This window comes from Fringilla coelebs (genome assembly GCF_963513975.1).
Source record: "Fringilla coelebs genome assembly, chromosome: 11".
NCBI lineage: Eukaryota > Metazoa > Chordata > Aves > Passeriformes > Fringillidae > Fringilla > Fringilla coelebs.
In genome coordinates, this window is record NC_140037.1 from 9692200 (window position 1) to 9716526 (window position 24327).

The window sequence follows — 24327 nt, forward strand, 5'->3', positions numbered from 1 at the left end:
AGGTGATGGTGCTTGTGAGACCTGCTGAGGCTGCAGCAGTGCAAGGAGAGCAGAGGGGTCCCTGCAGGGAGCTGAGGCTTTCAGAGCCCTGTGTGCTGCCTGTGCACCCAGCTGAGGAGGCTCACAGGTGTAGGGTGGCACTCATCACCTCCACAACCTCACCAGGGTGTTTCAGCTGCCCTAGACCTGCTGCTGGACGTGTGAAAGAGCAGCTGATGCCCCAGGTGGGCTCACAGCAGTGCCACAGGCGCTGCAGATGCTGCTGTGCCCAATTCCAGCGTTGTTTTATGAGGTTCCATAAAAAGGGAAGGGAATAGCTGTGCAAGAGTGAAATATTCCTTCTCAAAATTGCGCAAAATTACTGAAAGGAAACATGCTGCCCCTGCAGTTTTTCTGTTCTGTCATTAAATTCAGCTTACTGCTTCCACATCACAACGCTGGGAAATCAGATCCCACATTTGGTGAGAACAAGCCACGGGCTGTAACAGCCCAGGGAGGAGACACTGAGAACACTTCTCTCAATAGGCAATTTTCTTTCATATGTGTTGCATCTACAGAGGCTTTCATTAACAAAACCCATTTCCTTATGGTTTCCCAGCCATCTCTGATATTTTTAGCGCTGAGTGGTTGGTAAAAGGTCCATAAAGTCTGTTTCAGACTCCTGAAGCTTGCAGCACTGCAGATCTGATGTTTGTGTGGTAATGGCTCTAGCAAAGCATTCTAACCTATCTGAAGATTTCTCCTTTGGGTTTTAGCTGTTTTTATAATATGGTAACTAAGCAATAAAGTCTGTAATCCCTGGGCATTGTTCCTTCAGCATAACTGAGAGGAGGTGTGGGCAAATGCATGAGGCACTGAAGAAAATAGTAACATTCAAAGATTTAGTGAAAGGCAATTCCAAATGCCCTCTAATATGTGGGCAAAGTATAAAAGGATCCAAGCTGCATTCCTGATTTAATATGTTAATTCCATTTTGTTTGCTAACAAATGGGATTGGATATTCAAAACAGCAGCAGCGAATTTGACAACTCAGATAAAATTGCAAAGGTTCTGGGAATCACGACCTGAGGATTTATGTATCCTTTCTGATTTGTTTTTACATGAACATTTATTGCTAACAACCAAACATTTACCTTTAAATGAGTTTTACAAGGAATTTTGCTGTGGGAAGGTGTCCTTACTACCTTGACTGTAGTGTCATTTATGTAATTCCATGATGGAAGTTGCTTAATTTTCTTTCCATTTGGTTTCTATAGAGTGCTTTGCCTTCTACTAAGTGCACCTTGGCTTGTGTAAGCATAAAGTCAGAAAAATGCATATTAAATTTATTTGGTATATTTATTCATTCTCTTTAAGTGCCTTTCCATCAGCTCACAGCTAATAAAGATAATGAAGTTGGTGTAGATGGGCAATAGCATTCTGTTCAAAGCACTGACATTTCAGATCCAACTCTTTATTTTTAAGAAACTTGCTGCATAGTGATCATTTGAACATGAGTTTGGTGCCTCGTTGAGTTCATTTTATGTTAATGCACAGCATTCTTTCAGATTTTCTAAGACCATCTATTCTTGCTTTTTCTCATCTGAAGGCAGGGCAGCCTTTCTTTCCTCACTGTGCTCCCTGATGTTGAGCAGAGCAGCCTCTTGTGCAAACAATTTGACAGCTCTGGGGTTGTTGTTGTTGCAGCTGGAATTTTTTGTTCCCCTGGTGAAATGTTTTTGGAGAGCAGATGTAACAATCAGCCTCTTTCTGTTTGCTCTCAGCACAGCTACCCCTGCAGGGCTCTAATCACACAGGTTATAATATTAATATTATGATTTTTGGGTATTTTTGTCACCAGGCTTGTTTTATGCAGTAAATGAAAACCTGGTCCTTCTTGGCTTTACTGGTGCTGTGGATCCCAAAGCTGTTTCTTGTATTTAGCCATTAATATATGCAAATTTACCAGATCCAGAGGGATTATAATATAATCCTTGTGGATCCTTCCTTCTCTCAGGGAATAAATAAACCCATGAACGTTTTCACACTAAATAAACAAAAAATGCTACAGATTGCAAATTGCTGAGCTGGCACAAATCCTGTTGGATCAGTATGTTAAACACTGTGTGCCTGAAAATGGGAAGTAAATCAATATTGGAGCATTAATGGAGAAAATTCAGTTGTTCTGATGTCATGAAGTGTTTCATCCCTGAAACCTGAGTGGAATTTGGAAATATCCCATCTTTTGAGAATGCAACTGCATGGACTGAAATATGTGAAAATATCATTTTGGGGTAGGAATGAAGCTTTGGAGAAGGTGCCTTAGGTGCAATTTATAAGGAAGAGGTTGCTTCTCTTTCACATGAAGAAAGTTATGCCTCTCATTTCATTATTGTAAAGACACAAAAGTTTGGGAGGCACCACAGTTTCCTGACCCTTGCTCCTCAAAACATTTCCTTGGATATAGAAGATGGTGTAAGGTACTTTAGAGAGCTTTGGAAAGCCTCAGAAAAGCAACACTTTTCTTGCTTGACCCTCATTCTGTGGATATTCATCCTACTGCCAGAAAGTACTAGAATAACTCAGATCTTAGAAACTCTGGTGGAAAGCTTGTCTTGGAAAACCCGCTCTTCTGCTTTTTTAAATAAATTATGAGCTTATTTGTTTATTTATTCACAATGTTACCTCTTTTTAACAGTGTAATAGCTACTAGGAGTAACTTTGATCTTAGTAGCTATCTCATTGCAAGATCTACTTATTTTTTTATACTGAGAATTCACCACAGTTACAAGAAAATTAGATATACAGTGACTACTAAGCAAGAAATTATTCAACTTTAATGAAAGTGAAACATTAGCTAGCTTTGATGAGCTCCTACTGCATATTGCATGTTGTTTTGCTTCATAAATAAATCCTTTTGCATTCATGGTTGTAAGTGAAAATTTCTGAAATACATATTCAGATAATTAACAATTAAAGATTTCCTTTTTCCTTTCTTCTCCTTAACAATATTTTAAACAAGAAGCCCTTGGCAAAAAGAGAGAAACATCAGTGCTCCAAGCCTGTAAAAACTCATGAACTTTCAGTTTTATCTGCTTTGAAAAAACAACCAACAAGATAAGGATTAAGTAAAGGACTTGGTCCAAATCCCATTGAGGTCCCTAGAAACACCTTTACAGAGAGCAGTGGATTTGAATCAAATCTCTTCTTGTCTGCATTAAAGTTTTAGGCTTCATCCTGTCAGCATGGTATTCCCATATATTCCAAACAAAATCTGCACTGGCAGTGAAATGACCTCCAAAGCTATTCTGTTTTCATAAACCTATTTTTTACTCAAGATAATTCTACAGCCTTCAAAAAGATGGATGTTGGGTGCAGGCACAGTATTTTTGGAAGATCATTCCACTCTTGAATTCCCCCAAGCCACCTTTGTTTCATAATCTTCTCATAGCCTCATATATGAGTTTTAATTTGGGCTTAAAGATGAATTTTTACATATATTTGCTCTAAAGTCTACACATGACCACGTGATTCTACCATAATTTTTCTTTGTTTTGGCTCTTCCTTAAAAAGTTGCACATTGGATACGAGATTCCCATGGAATTTGTAGGAATTCCTGCATCCCTGTCACAGCACAGGTCAGAGCTCACTCTGAGTTTCATTAAGCAGGAAGGGATGATCAGTGTGTGGTAGTGGCTCATTCTTGTATTTGGTTAACAGTGATATATTCAATTACTATGGGATCTTCCAACAATGGTTGTAAAGATGCTGTAAAATTGGCAATTCATCTCATGAGGTTCATTTTGTGCCAGTTGGAGGAGATTATTTTTGTCTAATATGTGTGTTGGTGCAGCAGTCCCTCTGTGTGGATTTGAACTGATGTCCTAAGCACAGAAAATGAGAAGCAGAGGAAGAGCTGTTGGTGTTTTTGTTTCAGTATCATTGACGTATCTTAAAATATTTTGAACTTTGTGAGGAAAAATGGATTAATTAAGTGGTTATTCTCACCACCTAGTGTATGTATTAGGGCATTATTCAAAGTAAAATTAATATAAGGATATTTCAAGAAGCAGAATTTTAAAACTAGATTAGAAGGGTTGGATGATTCTGGGTGTTCTGTTCCTCTCATCATGAGCCAGATCTGGTTTTCTTGTGCTGTTATCAGTGTGCTGATGGGTACCTTGAAATGCTTTGGTAGAATCCAGGTGTAGAGTTCTGTGCAGTATTTGGTGCAGGCTCAGTAGAGAAATTCAATAACTGTTCAACACCTCCAGGACACCTTTGCATGGCAGTGCCTGCTCCCCCCAGCCTGCAGGAAGGTTAATTTATGTAATATGAAGATTAAGGGCCCAGTGAATTACACCTTTGTGAAACTGTTAAGGAAGCCCAACAAGGTGATTGGTTTAACTTCACAGAGATCTGACAAGAAACACAAAATTTCAGAGGTCTCACTATTTTAGCTGGCTGAGAAAGCAAAGCTGCATGGGCTAAAATCCTGCTGAGCTGTGTGAGAGCTGCAGGCTCTGCCTGACAAGGTAAAGCAGGCAGAAACCAGAACCCCTCCTGATCAGCCTTGTGCCCTGCTCAGACCTCAATCCACAGCACAGAGATTGATGCAAGCCCTTGCTGTGCATGTTGGTATGTTTGACTGATGACAATTGCTTGCAGGATGTGCCAGTCCTTTATTCCCCTGGCACATCCTTTTCTGTTTGTCTGTTGTCCTTTCTAAATGTATTTTACCTTCCTGTGAAGCAGGGTGCCTGTTCTCCTGTTACCAATCGAGTTGACTAGACTGAAGTACAACTGCACTTCCTTTAATATTAGCCATTATTTTGTCTCCTCTGCTGCCTTCTCTTCCCTAGAACTGTTTTCTCAGTGTATAATTAGTGTTTTTCTAGATTAATCAAGCAGTTATACTTTGCTGTGGAGCTGTTTGAGAGGAGGCTTTTGATGTGAATGAGCTGTGTGTATGAATTATTGAAGAGGATTTCACTTGTTTCCTTTACCAGGGTGATTTGTAATGATGCTGCCTCTAAGAGGGGTTTCACTCTTGCTACCTGAGCTGGTTTTGCTGTGCTTTAATCAATGTAAACTAAACAATAAAGGCAGAAGTCATATCTTATTTCAAAGTCCTTAATAAAAGCTATGTGAATCTTCCAGCTATCAAGAGCATCTGGACTCCCACTTTTGTTTTTTTCTTAAGTAGTCAAAATAAATTTGGCTTCTACTTATTTTTTTTTCCATGGGAATAATATTTGCTAAGTAGTATAAATAGTGCCTATGAGATTAATTTTTCCCAGTGAGAAAATGAAATTCTCCTTTTTAGAGGGATATTATCAAATTGAATTTGTCCTCTGCCTCTAAATATTTAAAATATGAAAATCCACAGTTAGGATTGTAACACCTCTGTGAATAGAGAGTAGGCCTCTCCCTCTTTTTGAGTCATCCTGAAAATGGGCAAGCAACATGGAAGAGGAGAACTTAAAATGGGGCTTTTCCTTTTGGAAATTGTTTTCCACCTGGATAGGGTGATTAAATACATTTCAGAGGTTTTGCAAATAGTGTGTTGTGACTGGAAACCCACTGGCTCAAGATTCAGCTTAGTGTTGAGGGGTTTTAGATGTCTCCATTATTTACCAAGACAAAAGAAGATCTGAGTAAATATCACGGGCTTGAGGAGACAAAAGCATGAGATATCTGAGGTGCATTCTGAAAATGCATTGTGGTACAGAGCTCACATTTTCCACCATGGTTATTTAAACATTCCCCCAAAAGCAAATCAAATGAAATGCTGGAAGGAGCTGATTGTGGTCAGATGATCATTTCCTGGTTTGTTCTTCATACCAGTGTTACATCTTTCAATAGTAATTTATCCCTTGGTTTTCTACTTAGTCTCAGGATTGTTCTTCTATTGCAAATAATGGAATGGGGACTTTGGATTCTGGACTTCTGCGCCAAGAGAGCAAATTTAAGACTGACATTTTACCAAGACTAAAACTGCACCCAGTAATGAAGCCCAACTGAAATGTGACTCAACTTCTGACTGATTTACACCTGCAACTCAATGCTGTTTAATTAGAGGCATGAGTGTCTGGAACTGCACCTGTGTGTGAATTACAGCTGCAGATACGTGTTTGCCTGCAGAAGAGGAGGCAAAATTTCAAAAACTGGTGAAATTGCAGCATTTGAGCTCTGAGGCAGAGATAGTGATGATATCTGGAGGATGTTTGGATTGCTCTTCCCAGTTCTCAAAGCAAAATATTTTAATTTATGAGCTTTGTGTGCTTCAAACTGGATTAAGATCCTGAATGGATACTTGTCCTTTAGAAAATTTGAGCAACACTTACATTTTTTTGAGCAGGATATGCAGCAGTGCCTTGTCTCCAGCTGCTGTTATGTCCCCTTTGCACGTGTTCAGACTGCTCTAGCACAGAATCCAGATGATTTACAGATGATCAGGTCAGCCCATGAATGCTCCTGTGTGGTCTCATGGCCCTAAAGCTCTCATTTTTCATTAATACAATGGGCCTGTCCTTTAGCTTTTCTGTCACTGCTTTACCTTTTTTTAAATCCTGGTATATTGTTTTCAGTGTTTCAGGTTACATGCAGATCCCTCCCAAGCCTTTTACACAGAGTGTGCTGGACCTGTGATGTGAGCAGTAAAGTGAGAAACAGTTCTTCCATGCTCACTAGAATGAAAATTCTTGACTGCCTGGGTGGCTTTGAAGGTCACAAATTAAATCCTTATACAATTATAGATTCCTTCAAAGTTTGTCTCAGAATAGATGTGATGACAAAAATCATGCAAATATAGCTAATTAGCTTCAAATAATAACTCAGAGTAAGTTAGGATTTAATTTTTTTTTTAATTGCAGAGGAAAACCCCACTTTAGCAATCCACTGATCCTTGAGGTTCCTTTATAAAAATCTGGATTTACTGACCATCTCTGCCTATTTCTAACACAGAAACCTGGCCTGATGTGATTGAATGATAACTTTAAACAGACTTGGAAAACAAATGGGAAATGTACAAATACTGTGCAGGCTGAAATGTGTAACTGCTGATGTTTTGTCTCTCGACTTTTGAGTCAGTGTCTCTCAGCAAGTGAATGACATGGCAAATGTTGATTCCATGGTGGCACTGTCTGTACACTTCTTAGTGCACCCAACAGGAATTTTTCATTTCATGCATCATTTATAATTTGCTGCAACAATTGAGAAGTCTCTCTCTATGTGTGTGCATATATAAATATAGATCTTTTTCTTAAGAGGAAGAAAATATGCCTTGTCAGCCTTCTCTGGGCTGTCAGACTTTTCCTGTCTGTAAAATTTGATGGCATAAATTGTATCAATTCAAGTTTCTACATGCACTTATCTCTGGAGGAGATGGGAAAGAACAATAAAGTAGTTGATGAAATTTGGGCAGTTAATTATGAGATATGTTAGAGCATTTCAGTAACATCCCATCTGTTGCCCAACTGCATCCAGAATTAATTCAGACCTGAAAATGGAGAAGCCTTGAGAAAATTGAGATCACGAGGACTGGCACTGTTAACCAGGGTATTCCTGTCTCCAGGGCTTTTCATGTGGTGTTCCCTTGCAGAAGGACCAACTTGACAATTCTTTGTCATTAATATTTCAAAGAAGTTGGATGGTGGGTTATTTCTGATAGTTTTAGTTTGTTTATTAAATCACTGATATTTCAAACTCACTTGTTGGCTCGATTTCTGCTCAGATCATATGAGAAAGTGTCTTGTTGATCTCTCTTTTGTTGTAGCTGTTTCTGTAATTCTTCAGACATGTTGGTGCATTGCAGGGGATTTTATCATTATTTGTGCATTTCATAGGTAAATAGGATAAATTTCTATACTTCTAAGTAGGCTTCTCCAGTGAAATACAATTAATATGGGAAAAATGAGCAAATGACAAAAAATGGTGCTATATATTCATTTATATGTTAATACAAATTAACATGCTCCCCAGAATGTCAATTGAAAGAGCAGTTTGTTTGCTTGTTAATTTTTGAAAGAACAAATACAAAGCCCTGAAGTTTTAGTTGCATGCTAAAATCCATTGCAGTTTTTACCATGAATTAAAATGAGCTATTTTATGAGTGAAAACAGTCCTTTGTATTGACAAATGCTACATTAAGAATGCTTAAGGTGCAAAAGTAGTTCATACCATGAAATGCAGGCGTTTTTCCAGTTGGCAAGTGCAGATAAATCCCAGGAAACAAGAAAAGAGACTGATGGCACGAATGACCAAGTTACACAGACCCAATGATGTCTTTGGACTTCATATTGCTCTTAAAGTTTGTTATGATCCCCTAGAGAGCCATAAAGGGAACAATAAGGACACATTTTCTTATCTTCTTGGTCCAATGAATGATAAAGTTGTTTGTTTACAAGAAAAATTTTTGGAGGAAAACACCCTCCAAGACGAAGGGGCTTCTCAGGACTGTGTGTGTCTGCTCCTCCTCACCAGAAGATTTTTAATCAAGTGCCTCCTTTTTTTCTCTTCTTGTTCACCTGGTTTGAGATGTCTTGACCCTCGTGGCTGCCTCCCTTTGATTGCCCTCTGGACATGCAGCCTTCTGAGCAAGTTTGCTATAATTCACTGCACGAGCTGCTCTTTCGTGCTCACTGCTCTTATCTGGTGAGATGTGTGATGGTGAGCCCATAAAACTGCACAGGAGCTGACCTGGGAGCTGAAGGGGCACAAATGCCCCAAAGATGTGCCATCCTTGTCTGGTCTGCTCCAGGTCCATCCCTCTGACCCTGGAGCTGAAATCCAGCCCCCAGAGGGGCAGGAGCTGCAGACTGCTGACAGACAGGGCCATTCTGCAATTCCTTTCTTTCTTAACTGCTTCTTATGAAGGCAAGACAGAGCTTTTACTCTTGCTGCCTGTTTGGCTATCTCTCTCTTTTTTTCTCTCCTTTTCTTGTGCTGAGATAAGAAAAAAAGAGATAATTGAATATTCCAATGTGGAAGGGGCTGAGAACTCCCTTTTAGTCCCCATTGACAGTGTGAAAAAAAAAAGAAAAAGGGAAAAAAAGGCTTTGATCAAACAAAAAGACAAAGAAAAATCCTCAGGCATCTAGAAAAGCCACCTTGAAACTGGGAACTCCACTGCAGCACACAGAACCAGCTCCTCTTCATCAAACCCCTCCTACCAGTCACAGTATTGAGGGAGTGTGCAGCCACAAGCACAGCTTTTCTGCAGGCAAACAACTTTCTTTTTGCCAGTAGTAACATCTAACCCCACACTTACTCAGCCCAAAATTCTGTTTTATTCAGTTTTAATAAGGAAGAAAAAAATGTATAGACAACATGTTCTAAGCACTTCTACTTCATGATGGCTTTTGTTGAATGCAAAGATAACTCATTTAATATGTTGTACTCTCAAAAGAAAGTTTACTGTAATCAATATTTCAGATGTTTCAAACTTAGGAGAGCGATGGTTCTTGTTTAGAAAACATGAGGCAGTATTGGAGAAATTAAATTAAATTGCTCAGCGATTTAGTTTTTTTATAATGGCAGCAGAACAAGTCAGGCTTTAAAAGGTTCCATAAAGAGTGCTATGTTTTTCCAGCACCATTATAATTAAGGTTGATGGATTGCTAGGGAGGAAAAGAATAGTGAATTTTCTGCATCATTTTTAGAGTTTGGATAGGAACTGAAAAACATTTAAACACCTACACATGGACAAAGCAGGCCAGGCAGCTCTTTTTTCCACTACACAAATCCTTCTTGACCTTTGAAAATAAACAATTCTCAGAAGATTATTTATATTTATGTTACTTTTCTCTGAACTTGAGATCAAGCCATCCATTTGCTTGGGCACACCTGTGACCTCTGGAACTGTCACTTGCTTGGGTGGGCTGTGTTTGAGGTTCTGCTGAATCCTCTCTGCTGGCAAGGGAAACTTCCTGAGCTGTTATGGAGAGATGTGGACAACTGGCAGTAAGGCTTGATGTATCCTCCCCACCATATTTCCATTGGAAATTTCTCTAGTCAGGAGTAATTTTCTAGTGTGATCTCTCCCCTCTTGTCCCCTATCCCCTTCCCAGTTATAAAGGAAAATAAAGGAGTCAAAAGAACGTGCTCAAAAGTGTTGCCTAAATATTGGCCAGTTTTCATGGTGCCACAAATTTACTCAAAGCTTTTATGGCTTTAGGTCAATTCCATGGGATACTCAAACATTCTTAAAAGATAAATGTTTGGTCTTCTGAACCTGCACAAGGCAGGGAGAAGTAGTGCATACACACATTCAGCAGAGTGTTTTCTGCTTGAGCTTTGGTTTGTTAGGGGTTTTGGCTGGAACAAAACTGCTTCTGCCGTGTACTTTGTGTGCATTTTAAAGCATTTTGCTCTAGTTTCTGATGACTCCTCAAGAGGAAATAGTCTGATATCTGTGATATTTAGCACATCTTGGAAGTTCTTTGTTTCCCCAGGTGATTTTCAGTTTATTCTGAGGTGTTAGCCACACATTCATGGCCAGGGCTATCCTTGAAGAAGGGGAAACCCCATATTTTTCTCTTTATAAAGTGTATTTTTTTTCCTCTTCATTTTTCAGCAGTAAAACTGTTATTGTATATGGCTTTAGAGCTAGATTTGTAGGAAGAGACATTTATGTGATCTGGTATATTGCTGTGCTGCTGCAAGACACTGAAGAGGGATACAAATAAAATATGTATAAACCAGCATTTTAGTTTTTATGAATTATTCTATTCCATTGTGCTTAGTTTTGTTAGGAAAATTACAGATGAGAGAACCCCAGAAGTGCATGACTAAAAGTACCTAAAAATGGTGCATCACCATGCATGGAAATAGAAACCCCTCATGGACATTTCTACTTAGGAGGTAGGAAATTAAGCCAGGTATTGATGATTATGTAGAACTAACAGGGGTTTTCACCATTCTCCCTCCAGTGATAAAGTCAGTTGGGACTTTCCAAGAATGCAGACAAATGCATTGATTGTCATATTCCACAATTAAACCTGCTGAGAATGGAAGGAGCTAGAGTGGGAGAATTTATTCAACACCCATTGCCTGTGTTCCTGCTATGTTTTAGCAATGTGAGGATTTTAATTCATACAACATGAGAGCACTCTTCTGTTTTGAAAAAATCAGAAATCAAATCATGTGCATGTTAAACAACTTTTACTAGCATTGACATCAGTGTAATTCATCAGCTCTGAGTTCCATATGTGCCAATTCATCAAAACAACACTCTTGTCAGGTACTGTCCTAATAAATAATTATTTCTGCATCCAGCCCTCCTGAAGGGCTTGTGAGGTGCCCTGATAATTCATTAGTGCTAATGTTAGGTTAAACCTTTTGTGATCTTCAACACAGTTGTAGCTTATTGGGTCATTTCTAATTTTTTTAACCTTCATAAGAGCAAAATTTACACCTTTTGTTTTCATTTATTATTGACAAAATGAAAGGGAATTACTTGTAGGATCATCTTGTGAGCAACTTGTGTTGATAAATGCCATGCTATTCATCTGCAAATTCCTTTCTCTATAATAATAGTAAATATTTAATAGTAATTTTTGGAAACATAGTTAAAATTTTTTCTTACATTCCTAGGTCGGCAGCATAGGATTTTGGAAATGGAGTTTAAAGTCTTACTGTCACTTTGAGACAGACATTTCAATTGCTGGGTAAATAAACCTTCCAACCCAAACCATTCTATGATAATAAAGGGCCTTAAATATCATCTAATTCCAACCCTGTTGCAATGGGGCTGACACACCTCTTTCCTGAAATATCATTTTTCCAGTGGAAAAAATACTGAACTACCCTGATCACCTCTGCATAACAAGCTTTATAATTTAGTTTGGGAAAGGCATGTAAATAAATAAATATGAAAGAGATACTCAGTTCCCAGTGAATTGGAATTAATTGGGCAAGCTAAGTATTTTCTACTAGTTGGTGCTTCAATAAATTGAAGCATGGGGATATGAAATGTGCTTGAGAGTACTCATCAGTCTGCAAGTGGTACCTCCAAATCCTGAAAAGATGTGTGAGAGTGAACCATGTCCATTTAACATATACAGCTACTCCAACAGCAGCTTTTTAATGGTTTTTTTTGTTATTTTTTATTAAAAAGTAGTTGCAATAATCTAACTGTTTAAAAGAAATAGAATATCTGGCTTTGCTCTTTCAAGTAAAATAAAAATATTTCCTTTCTATTCTGAACATTTTAAGCTTTATTTATTCTACAAGAACACCTAAAGGAAATTCAGATATGAAAGTCTTGCTTCATTTCATAAGACAAATATTTTATTTTTGAAGCATGGGAAAATGTTCCTTTTGTTTCCAAACTTCGTGAAATTGACTGGAATGCCTGAAAGATGTGAATATTGCCAAAAATGCATTTCCCTGAGTGCAAGAGAGAGGAATCCCTGTTCAGCCCTCAGCTCTTGGATGGGTCCCTTCTGAACTCACTTGGTGCATCACGCCTGCTTCTGCCAATGGTGTTACACCTCAGGGTGAACAATTAGCAATTAATTAACTCCTTTGGCACAGGACAGCCATTAAGCAGCTTTTATTTGCTGTGCTGGAGCCCGGGTGTGCTCAGGGAGGGCTGGGCAGGGGCAGCTCCCTGCAGCCTCGCAGCTCCTGCCCCTCTCATCCTTCCCACGGTTATCCCAGGTTACCCGTGGTTATCCCAGGTTATCCATGGTTATCCCAGGTTATCCATGGTTATCCCAGGTTATCCATGGTTACCCCAGGTTATCCATGGTCCTGAACTTGGGAGCAAAACCAGCTTTCCTGCAGCAGCTGAGCAAAGCCTGCAGCGTGCACGGTGGCACACAGGCAATTAAAAGCATCTCCGTCTGATTGCAGGTGACATTTTCGTGAGCTCAGCAGCTCCTGGGCTTTGATTAGGAAGTGACTACTGGGGAATAAAGGTCATGTCATCTCCTGGTTCTCCTACAGGTGTGGCACTTAATGTGCCTTTTTCTTTTCAGCCTGCCTTAGTAATCACAGAGCAGCTAACAAAGTTTTGTTGATTAGGACATTAATTGGGTGAGTGGTGGGGTGCTTCTATTGGCAGCCAAGGAAGATTTTGTTCTGGGGTTGTCTGGACTAAATAAATTTATGAATATAGGCTTCTGTGGACAGTACACAAAGTGGACATTATATAAAGTATTTATATGAAAAACCCCCTGAAATTTTATGTTTGTAATTCCTACTTCTGATCAAAAGACAGTTTTACTGAACGTTGATTTAATTGCATGTAAAGGATAGCAAATCTCCAATATAACAACAGTATAGGCATAAATGAGTGGAGGCAGGTACAAATGGATCATTTCTCTGTAGCTTTGTGTGCATTGTTAAAATCAGACTTGGGACTCACCCATCACATTGATCAATAATGTGGAAATGTGATGTTTTTCATTAGTTGCAGCTCTGTAAAACTGGAAACTTTTTCCACTTCTTCCTCATCCAGATTCTGATTTAAGATTTGCCACGAGTAGCTCTTAGGAAGAGTTGTTACAGAGTTCTGAGCACAAGAGTATTGTTTCATTCCCCCTTCCAGTTAAGAAATATTCCATCTCAAAGCCCTCTGCAACTGCTAATTATTCAGCACATCTCTGGGAAGCAGTTTAGCACCAATCCCAATTTGCATCTGAGGCAACAGACCCTGCTCAGATCTTGACTCTGAGCTGCCCAGCAGGAATTCAAGTCAGATCCTGAGTGATGCTTCCCACCACAGGAGAGGCAGCTGCTGTCCTACCTCCCAAAGCCAAAAATTAAATCAGGACAGGGATTTGAACTTTGGGCTCCTGCAAATGCTGATTTTGTACTGCAGCTCCTTGGCTATTCTGGTCTGGCACACGCTCATAGAAGCTGCTCTAATTCAAATAAATAATTAAATATTAATTAGAGCAGAGGCAGGCAGCCACAGCCAAGCAGTTTGGTGTGAATAAACCCACATTTTCTAGTCTAGAAAATGTATTCCAAGTAGGAAGCTTTCTGTTGCATTAAAAAGCAGCCTGATCACCTAAATATAAATTGAAACCTATATAACATCTCTAAAAAAAAAAAAAAAAAAACAAACCCAGGAACTAATAAAACAAGAGTAAAACAGTATTTGTAATTAATTTCTGATCAACTTCAAATTTACAAAATCAAGGAGAAGGCAGTTTGAGGAGCAGCAAAATACATGAAAACCCACTGAGAAGGGAGGCAGCTGAGGAGCAATATTGGAGGAATAACTTGTAGCCCTTGCATGGTCTTAAGCAAATTCTGTTGTCTGCTTTTGGCAGCTGACAGCTTAAAAAAAAAGGTAAATGGGAAAACAGACTTCTAGAAAAAAAGGCAGTAGAAAGTATTTCCTTTAAAACAAATTACTTTAATCAAAACTAATCTGTTTTGATGACTTTTGTTTGGATTTTTGCTTTATTATTTTCTAGTTGTGTTCCAAAAAAAAAAAAAAAATGCCAGCTGCTCTGCAGTGCTAGGTTTTGCAGGGAGGTTTTGTCTAGAGAGGGAAATCCAGAGATCACAGCCCAGGCTCCATTTCTGCCTCCTCTCTGAGCAGGAGGGTGCTGAGAGCTCCCAGAGCATCCTGACTGAGCAGCAAGAGAGGGATCTTTGGGGATGTTCTGCCATTTACTCCTTGTAAAACGCCCATTTATTGTGGGGAAAAGGAAGTCTGATTCATTTTCAAGTTTGCAAGTGATTTTAGAGCTGTCACTCTCTTCTGTTTTGATATCTTGAAAATTGAAGAGTTTTAGGATTTTGCTTGAAATTGGTTTTCATCTAGGAAGGAAAGGTAATTCTTACTTAAAAATTACAAAGGAATATTGTTAAATGAACACAAAATATTGAAACCAAACCATCCAGGAGTCATCACAGATTTTTATTTTCCTAATTTCAGCCTCTGAAATATTTTTAATGTTTAATCTTTTCATTCCCCTCTTAGATGGATTTCTTAGCTGATCTGCAGCAGAGCTGTTGTTCTGCTGTTGGGTTTTTTGCCCATTAATCCTGGGTATTTATAAGCTTACTTAAACTTCTGTGCATATCCTAAAGTATTTCTCCAAAACACTGCATGTGCTTAAAGCAGATGAGGTCTCAGACCTCTTACACCACAGTGCCAGAGCAGTGCCTCATTTACATGCTGAGCTAACTGAAAATGGAAATAATTCTCCATGTGGCTGCCTCAACAATCCCAAGTTGTTTTACACCCCGTTCAAAAAAAGAAAAAGAAGATTATTGACTACTGAAGTTGCAGAAATCTCAGAAAAGATGCCTGTGTGAGAAAGTGTAAGTTATCACAAAGGCTGCATATTTCTTCTCCTTGAATGCAAACACACATTTGTGTTCTTCTGTGTCTCATTGCTGTATAACTTTTAAAATGCCAGATAATGTGTTGTTTCTTTTCCAACATAGCATTAAGCATTTCCATTAGAGCTGGGCAAGCAGGAAAAACAGTGCTACTTTGTAGATTAATTTAGCACTAAATTTTAAAAGTCCTGAATATTTACCTGGCTGATACCAAGAAGACAAATTTGAAATGGTTTATGGAAACAAATAGTGAGAGCATGGGTGTTTATAAAGCCCTTCCTGGAGATGATGAAATTTCAGTCACTGCTTTTGTTGCAGGTTCATTTTGCAAACTTTATTTTAACTTTACTCATAGCTGCTGTGTCTTTGACACAGACAGCAATTCTCTTTACTCTGTACTTCCCATTAAAAAAACCCCATTACCCCACTTCCCCCCAAAAAACAACCTCAAAGTGTTTCTGGCCAAATCCATCTTTTCTCCAGGATCTGGGAAAATATTTTGTTCTCTTAGTGCAGCTTCTGAAGGTCTGAGCATCTCTGATTCAGCCCATAGTCCTCTCTGAATAAATTTGGTAAGGGAGCCTGATCATTTCAGTTTTAGAGTAGATTTGGGTGTCATACTTTATCCTGGTACAGTAAAATAATCTGCAGCAAACATACCCAGCTTGGAGTCCAGAGGCACACAGTGAAATCTGGGCTGGTTCTTTTGAGGACTGCTTGGTTTGTAAGCTCTTTGGTGCAATTTTGATAGTCTATGTAGATGATAACCACTAATTTGTGGGGTTTAGCTCAGAAAATGGGTGGCTTGGTGGGGTTTTTTTCCCTCTATTTGTGCAAGAGGAGGTCATAATTTCATTGATTTAATAGACCAAGCGTTCAGCTCACTCCCCTGAGTGTGATATAATAATCCACAAGACAAACAGGGATGTTCACCTCTGGGCAGATGCTCCATCCTCTATCCCATGGTGCCAGTCCCTCTGCAGTGATATCATCATTTAATAGCTGCTCTCTGCAGGCAGGTAGGCTTTTAACAGTCCATGGGTTGCTGGCATGAATTTGGCATTTCTATTTCATTTATAGTTTCATCCTCCATGATTGGTCTTATCAACCCCCTGTCCTGTGGAGAGAAGAGAAATCTCTTCAGCTGAAGCTTTGATGGTCTTATTTGTCCAAATTTGCACTTCTGTCAGACTCTTGGCTGCAGCTCTATATTTCATATGTGAGGCTGTTATGATCCATTTAAATGCCTATGGGGATCTCAACAAGCTTTTTGAAAAGATTAATGACTTAGCTGTGGTTTTTATGATAGTGTTTCCAGAGAAATGCCTGCATACCTAATAAGGTTATTTCTACAAGCCAAAATTTGCATTGCTTACCATAAAACACAAATAGATGGAGTTTAACTACAAAACATCTGAAGGTTTACTGCCCATTTTTATCTTTGGGAGATCACTTTTGCAGAAGAAGAGGTAGACAAATAAGGGAAAAGGGAAATAAGAAATGGAACAGCTTTAAAATGACAGCAGAGGAAGGGTGGAGTGTGAGGAATTCTGTATTTTTGAATCTTGTACCATATGGATATACCTTTGTAAGGCTCTTATTGCCAACAGTCATGTTTTTATTTGGACATGACTCTTAATAGGAGTAATTTAAATTAGTGTTGGAGCTTGCATAACATTTATTCAAGATTTATGTGAGTGGTTATAAAAAGATTAACTGAATCATTAGCTAAATTGCATTTCCTAATGAAATCACCAAACAGCAGGCTGGAAGGAGAGGTTGTGTTTGTGCTTTTGTTAAACCCTTGACCTAGCAGAGTACAAGTTTTAAAGTGCATTTGAAACTTCTGTGTTAAACCATTTAATGAGTGTTTGTTAAACATTTATCAACCACCAGGAACAATCCACATGCCACAAGTGGTTTGGGCTAAAATGGGACTGATATCTGTTCTGCTTTTGAAAATGTGAAGTGTTTGCCTGGCATAAATCATTTATTGTGAAGCCACCACTTCATTTGTGAGTAGTACTTTGTTAATAAAATCAGATTTCTGGTCCTTGCTTTCTCTAGATTTGTCTCTTTTGTGTTACATATTGGGAGAGCCAATAATTTAAATGAGATTTTTTTTTCTTTTCAAATTGTGGTGAGTAAGCTTAATAGGTAGTTTCTATTCTAGCTCTTCTTCTAACCCATTTTACAGGCTAAAAGAATTTAAAAGAGTTATTCCTGTAGGACTAGTAGGCAAACCTGAAATTAGAAAATTGAAAATTTAACATAAAAGGAAACTCACAAGGGAAAATAATAATTTTAGACACTGTCATCATGTATTGCCATCACCTTAAGTCTATGTAAATGGGAGTAAAATCTCTCCTCCTAAATGAATATGTGTTAGAAAAAGTGCCTGCATTTGCAAATAAATGCAGAAGAAGCAATCTTGATTGTTCAGATATAAAACAGAGCAGAACAGATGCATGATTCTGTGGCATATATTGCTTTTTTTCCTAAACAGGCATTTATTTTTATAAAGTATATAGTGATTTTCCTGTAATTTCCTCGTTGCTTCATAAGAAAAAATGGAGAAATGATAATATTAGCTGTTGAGGACGTCTTCCAATATTTGCAGAGCCAATCTGTTTGGAACACAACACGTTGTTTGACTCTAGATGCCATACATCTGTTGTTTGATTTGCTGTTAGAAACATTAGATGGCACAGAGGAGGGAATTATGATAATAGGCTCTCTGGTGGTGTTGCAAGCCACTTTCCACAAATGCTGACTGTGCCTGGGCTCAGAGTTTGTCAGAGGATGAACAAACAGGAGGGCAGCTCTGCCTGGAGCAGTGGAGTCCTGTGAGCTCTGAAGGCTGCTCCATGGGCAGAAAACATCTGGGAAAAAGCCAGAAAAACCTCTGTACAGCCCTGCAGTGTGCCCAGGGCACCCTCCTGCAGGGCCAGGGTGGCATTTGGCATGGCAGTCCTGGCAGAGGCTCCTTGAGACCCTGCTGAGTGACACAGGGGTCACATCTGCCTTGCACAGGGACCCTGCAGCCCTGGGCATCCCCTGCAGGCTGAGAAGGATCTGATCCTGCCCAGCCTTCTCCAGCCTCTTTCACCCTGGTTGGCACTGAGGGCTGGCATCCCTGTCCCACTGTGGATGTGGAATTCTGCCCAGCTCTGGGGAAAGCAGAGCTCCTTTCTTCTGACAGCTGTTGAGAAAAGAACTTTCTCTGAAGGTCCCTGAGCCGAGGATTTTCACATAATCTGTGTCAATGCTGATGCTTCCATCAGCTGGAGAAGAGATGGTTTTCAAGGCAGACATTGTCTTAGTTTAGTCTTACAGGATTTATTTTAGGATGGCCAGGGTTCTCTCTTGTTTTATATGTGGCTGTGTGCACATAATTTTCTAATTAGGGTCCTTAGCATCGTTTTTAATCTGAGTGCCAAACTGCACACAGTAAAAATCTGTATTATTCACCAAGGTGGTGCCAAAGTCACAGGAACTGGAATATACAGCTGCGTACGTGAGGTTTACATCAGGCTACATTTCTAGTTATTCTGATTTGTAATTTTGTCAAGACAATTGCTCTGCTGAAACACTTTAAAAAAATCAAGAGGTGTGCACAGATTCACTTCTCAGAGTCTGGAGAGCAAATTAAGAGTATTTGTTGCTGAACCTTTTGCATTATTTACCTTTAGGGGGGTGGGGAGAACAAGGAAAAGACAAAAACTGTTTTCCTTATTCCTAACACTTTGTTAGTTGTGTGTTTCTCCTTCAGGGTTACCATGGTGATGAGAGTAATGTTAAAGCCTAACTAGGCAGGTACTGCATTAGGCTAAAATCATTTATCCTTCTTTTCATCTGCAAAGTGCATGGCCAGGAGATGAATGGCATCATTTAGAGCTCTCACCCCTCTGACAGGCTGCTGTAAGCTCAGCCCCAAGAGTTCACATTGAAGCATGAGTAGAAGTTTTGCTGGCCTAAGTTGCACTGCAAAAGGAGGCTGGCTTTCAGAAATAGATCCAAAATTATAAATATATTGCTGGAATCAATACTAAAATTCAGGAGCAACAACAATAAAAGCCTCAGCTCTACCCTATTTGCTAAAAAAGAAATAAGAGAGTGGGGAATATTCAGGCAGAAGAAGCTGAATGATTTCTTTTTTCAGTGATTTGGAAAGTGTTACTTACTTCAATGGCTCATTAGCTCTGCAAGGCAGGGCTCTCCCAGCTGCACAGGCTGTTTCTCAGGCTCATTGCTGACTCTGGAGAAGTTGCCCTGTTGTGTTGTTTGGCTCAGGGGTCTCTCCTCAGCTTGCTCTGCTCCACTGACTGCTCTGAGCAATGCTGCTGATCTGCCGCTGAGGACCACAACTCCACCCTCCTCTGAAGATCAGCTTCAAATTGCATTATTCTTTTAAATTTTATTGTGTTTTGTTTTGTTCTCCCCCCACCCTGTGTCATTTTTCCCTGCACCAGGCAGGTGCCTGTTTATCCTGGTCTCAAGGACCTTCAAAAGACACCTACAGCAACCTTGCAGCTCCAGGCTGGAATTTACTCTTCCTGTTTTGACTTCCTCTTTGAATATAACTCTTAATTTAACTTAATAGGCACAAATATCATTAATACCAGTCATTTGTATCAAATTGGAGTGTATACTGTGGTTCTTCCAGCACCCTCGTTCCCACCTCCCCAAAAATAAATGAGTACATTATATTTTAATTTTAGTCCCAAGTAAAGCGTGAGGTTTCTAGATTCATTTAGTATGGGGTTCTTTATTTAATTGTTGAAAAATTAATTTAATATATTCCTCTTAGGCAAAAGTGGAAAAATATTATCTTTTGGTCTCCTTCCTAGGTTTGTTTATTTATGGCAGATGCAGTTAATGGATATTTCTAATGCCTTTTATGCAGTAAGTAGATTACCTAATGCCAGCTATTTAATTTCCAATATCTCACATTTTCTTAGTTAGCCTCATCAACATATTTTTACAATAATTATTTAACTGCCATTTTCAATCTTTTCAGTCAGGCACACTTGTGCCTACTCAGGGCACAATTAGTCACTGCATTATTATAGAATTAAACCAGTTTAAGTGAATAAAAAGAAATTTGCACATTTTGAGCACAGCAACATTTTGTTCTAAATATTTTTAGCCTGAAGATTGGCTTTTAATTTCACATTAGGACATTTTCATGTTCTGAAATGGGATAGCCAAGGCTTCTGCAGTTGTTTTCTTATTTTATGTCCTGAATTGCTTTTACATTCTAACTTCCACTTGACTATTGGCCTCCCTTCTCATCCACCAATAGCAAAAAGACAGTAGCACAAATAAAAGAGTTCTGAAGTACTGTTGAGGGATGGAAGAAATCAATTAATATACAGAAATGTGGTCTATCCATTGCCATTGTTCCTGTTGCAAGCACAACATTCCTAACTAATGCTTTTTTCTATAAATGCCAAATCATAAAATTTCTGAGTCACGACAGGTGGTGGGCTACAACCACCACTGACCTAAATATTTTTATTTCAAATAGTGTTTATGAATATTTGATTCAATTCTTAGCACTCATCATTTTGGAAGGAATTGATGTATCAGAGGCAGAGAGGGTGAAAGTTTGAAGCTCTGTGTTTGAGGCACAGTTAAGGTTCTGTTCCATGTTCTTGTGCCCTAGGTATTGCTATAATACTAATCATAACAGATGGTGAATTTGTAAACAGTAGAATATCTTGTTGCAACTTGAAAATGAAAAAATAAAATATGGCCATGCTGTTTTCTAAGTATTTTTGAGACCAGGAGCAAAGAAAATCAAAATTCAAGAGAAATATTTTAATCTTGGGGAAGAGCAGTGCCTCATCAGGAAACAGGTCAACTCTCCTTTTCAACTTTTAATGGGATTGTGAAATTAAAGGGGGCTTATTTCATTACTCTTGTTCATCTTTCTTATCTGCATTTCTTTTTGCTCTTTTCCAAGCAAGCTTTGACTCTTTTGGGATATTAACCTTGATTTTGCAGCAAGAGATATCTTTTGCATTCTTAATTAACCATTAGGTGTGTACTTGGATCAAAAATATTAATAAACAAGTTAGAAATTCTACAGGATTTTTAATGTGTTTCTCAGAAAGATCTATTTTATGATAAAGCTTTCCCTAAGTGTGAGGATGAAGGGATTGATTATTGAAATGAAAGAAAGTTACCCTAAAATTTGAAGATTTTCATTTTTATTCCCAGATGATTGAGTCTTGCTTTGAGCAACGTCACACAGAAATAATGTCATCATAGGACAAAGTTTTAGTATATTTCCAATTTGCTATGCTTAAATTATCCACCATGTGAGACTTTCACAAGCAGATATTCCTCCTGGTTTGTTCCTTAACCTCATGCAGAGTGTAAACCTTCCTTCATGAGTGCACATTCCTTTCTTTGGTGCAGTCCTAGAGAGCTGCTCCTTGGCTTCCCATCTGCCTTCTTCCACAGGGAAAGTCAGTGAAACTTCTGCCAGCTCTGAAGGAAGAGTCAGGGAAAGAGCAGATAACAAATGCTGATGAAGTGTCTCCTGGGAGGCTGCCAGCCCTCCTTGGCTCTCAGCTGAAGTCAGTGGGGTGAGCACTGAGCGTCCAGGACCCGAAGGAGGGCTGACATTAGAGCTGCACCATTTGTGCCACCAGAGCTGGAAGTGGCTGTGTCAGTCTCATTCCCAAAACCTCATTTAATGGTGTAACTGCTTCTGCACAGGGGATGGCTCTGGCTTCCCTTTTGGTTGTCAGAATCTGCTTGCTTCTTTTGAAATTTAAACTTGTTCAGCCTCAATGAAAAACTTGCCCTTGCCAAACTTTACTGACACGAACAGTCTCAAAGTAAGGCTGCTTGTGTGTATAATTATAGCTCATATCAGAAGAAATATGCAAGACTGACCTTTAAAACAGGTTCTCTTGGCTATCATAACTGAAGAAAATAAATGTTTTCCCTTTTAATTTAGGTGGTGAATCTAGCAAATAATTTACAGTATGAATGAATTGCTTTCCCTTTTCTGAAAAACAAAACTTAATTGTCATAATTGGAAAACATATTGTCCTGAATATAAAGGGCTTTATTTCATGAAAAGTTTAGTAAGGCTGTAAAAGCACTCACTGTGTGTCAGCAGGACCCACATTAACCCAGCAGACTGGAACTGCTCCATCCATTGACTCAATGGGCTGTGAAATCCATTCTCTCCATGGGCCCTGACACTCTGGACCTCAGTCTAGTGGATCCTCAGTGAATCAAGGCTCCCATGATGAGTTACCAGGTGAATGATACCTTAATAAGACCTTTTTTAGGCCCTGACAAGACAGATTTAGAGGATAAAAAAAATGGAACAAACTAATTTTCCGAGGTTCTTCAGTTTAATGTATATTTGATAGTTAAAGCAGTTATATTTAGGGGGCGTTTCAGTGCTGTCCAAGCTTCACGTGAAATTTTATTTATTTTTTTTTAACTTTTGAAGCTAGATTGAATTTTCAGTAGACATTTGGGGACCAGACATTCCTCTTGCTCATTGCCAATGGCTGGAGCAGATTTTACATCCTCCACCCTTCTGTCAGCAGCTCCTGTCCCTGCAGAACTGGTGAACAACCGGAATGGTTGGATGGGTCCTGTTCACACCTCTGAGTGCGGTTGTTTAATTAACACTGCTGGGTGAGGTGGTTTAAATGATGACCCTGAATTGTGCAGGATCAGGGAACAATGTGTGTCCCACTCTGATATACATTTCCTATGGCTCTGGCTTTGTTTTTCCTCGTTGATGCTTCACTCCCATTTGAAAGGGTACAGAGAATTACCACTAGAAAGCTTTCCAGTTCTTTCTGCTTTCCTGCTGGGCTGGCTGCTATCTACTGCAGTATAAAAGTCATCCAAAGAATTTCATTTGAAAGCCAGGAAGATATAAAACCTTTCAAAAGTCAGATTTTCAAATTTCAGCTTCAGAATTACTGATGGCTTTAGGTTACAGGCTGGTAGGGTAGAAAAGGTTGTAAGTTTAAGTGGGATGAGACATTCTCTGCTGCACTCTGGTTCTGACTGGGTGTTGAAAATACATGTAAAACTGCTGGCATAGGGAGGGCAGATGTTAACTTGGATTTTCCTTTTACCTCCTTCAGTCACCGGTTATCCTCTGGCTTTCATCACTGTCTGTTAGCATCATGCTGGCAAAGTTCTTGAGATCCCTGAAAGGAGCTGCTGGGGCAGAGAGCTCTCCCCACTATTCTCAGGGTGTGTTTCTATTGTATTTGCACTGCTCCCAGAAGAAGGCAGGAATGATGAATCTGACTCCATCTTCTCAGAAGGCTAATTTATTATTTTATGATACTATACTATATTAAAGAATACTATAGTAAAGAATACAGGAAGGATACTTACAGAATGCTAAAAAGATAATAAGGAAAACTTGTGACTCTCTCCAGAGTCCTGACACAGCTTGGCCCTGATTGCCCAATGAGTGAAAACACTCACACCAGAAACCAATGAAACAATCACCTGTGGGTAAGCGCATTCCACATGCGAGCACAACACAGGGGAAGCAAATGAGATAAGAATTGTTTTCCTTTTCTCTGAGGCTCCTCAGCTTTCCAAGAGAAAAATCCTGGGCGAAGGGATTTTTTTCAGAGAATGTGAATGGCACATGTTTTGGATTGGAGCCTTTTAAATCCAGATACAACCATGATGTGAAATGCTGCAGGAAGCTGGCCCTCAGAGGTAATGAAATTCTGGGTTTTTGTGTTAATTGATGCAGCAGGAATGTGGCCATTTGTACATATGTCTGCTGCTAACCTCTTACCCTGGGGATAATAATTTATAATTAGGCCAACCAGTTCCTTGTCAATAAACAAGTTAGAGAACTTTTCAAAAGGGTGCTGTGATTATGATTATTTTGCTGTGAGCCAAGTTTATCTATACATAGTTAAAAAATTGTAAAAACTCCAGAAGACAGACCAGATAAGTATCTCTAGAGAGAGATGAGCCCTGATTGTTAACTTTTCTACAGCATCTCCATACCCACGGAGACTA